The sequence below is a fragment of the Pavona decussata genome, unplaced genomic scaffold, assembly GCF_977016875.1.
Source record: "Pavona decussata unplaced genomic scaffold, jaPavDecu1.1 SCAFFOLD_2901, whole genome shotgun sequence".
In the NCBI taxonomy this organism is placed as follows: domain Eukaryota; kingdom Metazoa; phylum Cnidaria; class Anthozoa; order Scleractinia; family Agariciidae; genus Pavona; species Pavona decussata.
Window position 1 is genome coordinate 12501 of NW_028146299.1, and position 2500 is coordinate 15000.

At 43.6% G+C, this 2500-nt stretch overlaps 1 non-coding gene across 1 annotated transcript in view; it reads right to left on the minus strand.

Moving 5' to 3' along the window:
* The window catches only part of LOC146446992 (small subunit ribosomal RNA), a 1800-nt gene extending 1553 nt beyond the window's left edge, over window positions 1–247 (minus strand). Inside the window, exon 1 of the ribosomal RNA XR_014862237.1 lies at window positions 1–247. This exon is cut by the window's left edge and continues 1553 nt beyond it. This is a non-coding gene — a ribosomal RNA (small subunit ribosomal RNA).
* Between the last annotated feature and the right edge of the window lie 2253 nt (window positions 248–2500).

A 2500-nucleotide genomic window follows, 5' to 3' on the forward strand; every position in this document is an offset into this window, starting at 1 on the left:
CCAAATGACCGGGCAGAACCCGCATTGGTTTTTAATCTAATAAATACATCCCTTCCAGAAGTCGGGACTTTTCGCATGTATTAGCTCTAGAATTACTACGGTTATCCAAGTAGTAATGGTACAATCAAATAAACGATAACTGATTTAATGAGCCATTCGCAGTTTCACAGTACAAGTGCTTATACTTAGACATGCATGGCTTAATCTTTGAGACAAGCATATGACTACTGGCAGGATCAACCAGGTAACTATCCACCGCAGGGAACAGAAGTTCCTTGCTAAGCGGCCCCCCTCCGCAGAGGGAGAGCAAGCTTTCTTAGATTTTGCCTCCACGGGGGGAACCCATGAGCCAAACGGACCACACGGTCCCTCGGTCAAGGGAAACCCCGTCTTGTTTGCCACGTCTTTCTCACAACTGGACCCGTGCACAGTTCAGGCATACCTGTCAGACTCGCCAAGCGAGCTGAAGGAAGGCAAGAAAAGTGCTTCTGCGAAGGAAAATATCCTCCTGCTCTTTTGTCTCTATCATTAGCCAAAGGCTAGCGTACACAACTTCCATCTACACTCTGCCTGCCACTACAGTGACAATGCTTTCGGGCATCATCTTTTCCCTCCTTCGAAAGGAAAGCTACAAGCCCAACTTTCCTTGCCCGTTAGTCAATTCTGCCCTCTATTTCTCCGCCTTGCCGCCGTGGAACATAAGGGACAGGGTTTACTAGCCAGCTCCTCTCGGAACCTTTGCGACCAACCTGCCCACACTATAACCCCCAAACGCTAATAAGGAGACTGCATGATATGGTAGACAGAAAATAAAAACGCGAAAAAAATGAAATTTTGAAAATCGAACCCACAACCAGCCAAATCGTTTGTAAGTCATGCCAAATGACTGGTGACATCTTAAAAACCCATTGAAGCCACAACATCCCATAATTTCACGCTTTTAAAGATTTGTCACTATACGCACTGTAAGTACCTCACTAATTCTCACCTCAGATTTTACGGGAACATGTTCAAATTTTAACACGCCTCTCAGCACGACCAATTACATTAAAATTCATCGCAAAAGTCAGAATTCTCCAATTTTTGAAAAATTCACTATATTCACTGTAAGTACCTCGCTAGACAGTGGAGACCTCAGATTTTACGGGAACATGATCAACTTTCGACACACCTCTCAGCACGAGCAGTTACATAGAAATCCATCAGGAAAGTCGTGCTGTGAAGAGGTCTTTCGACTAAGAAAAATGGTGGTGTGAGGAGGAGTCACCTAAATCAGAGAAAAATACTCTTATAGGAGACTGCTACGAAAGACATTTCTGAGTCCACTGGCCCTAGTCCCCTAATAAGTGTATTTCTGTTTGTTTTAAGAAGGTCCTCCTGACATCACCAATCTTCTGTCTTCAATCCTAACCCCAACGTTAACCCTAACGCTAACCCTAACCCTACCTCCCTCAGGGGCAGTTCTATGGTTATGATCCCACGGTAGGCAGAAAAACTATCCCAATCTAGGTTTTCTTGTATGCTGACTCCATTTTAAATGCTTTTACTTGAGTCTGACAAAGGCAAAGCCAAATACTCACCCCTATATGGACGGGGAAGCAAAGTGCGGATTTTGGTAGGTCGGCATTTTCAATCAGGAATGTTGCCATTCGAAAGAGCGTCCAAAAAAACTTGGTTGGGACACATTTATTTTAGAAATTAGCGACCTAACCAGAAGTGCACTTTTTGGTGGGCCTACCCTACCCCCCTCAGGAGCAGTTCTATGGTTATAATACCACGGAAGGCACAAAACCTATCCCAAACTAGGTTTTCTTGTATGCTGATTCCATTTTCAATGTGTTTCCTTGACTCTGACGAAAGCAAAGCCAAATACTCACCCCTATATGGACGGGGAAGCAAAGTGCGGATTTTGGTAGGTCGGCATTTTCAATCAGGAATGTTGCCATTCGAAAGAGCGTCCAAAAAAACTTGGTTGGGACACATTTATTTTAGAAATTAGCGACCTAACCAGAAGTGCACTTTTTGGTGGGCCTACCCTACCCCCCTCAGGAGCAGTTCTATGGTTATAATACCACGGAAGGCACAAAACCTATCCCAAACTAGGTTTTCTTGTATGCTGATTCCATTTTCAATGTGTTTCCTTGACTCTGACGGAAGCAAAGTCAAATACTCACCTCTATATGGACGGGGAAGCAAAGTGCGGATTTTGGTAGGTCGCCATTTTCAATCGGGAATGTTGCCATTCGAAAGAGCGTCTAAAAGAACTTGGCTGGAACACATTTTTGCTATAAATTGTTGACCTAAGTATATAAGCAAGTATATAAGCAAATACTCGTTACATAGCATAAATAGCCTCTAAACACCCGAAAAACCTCTCCAAATATCATTTAAACCTTTTTCCTAACCCTAACACTTACCCTAACCCTAACCCTAACCCCATTTCAAACCCTAATTCTAAGTCAGAGGTCCTCCTCACACCACCAATTTTTTTGGTAGGTCA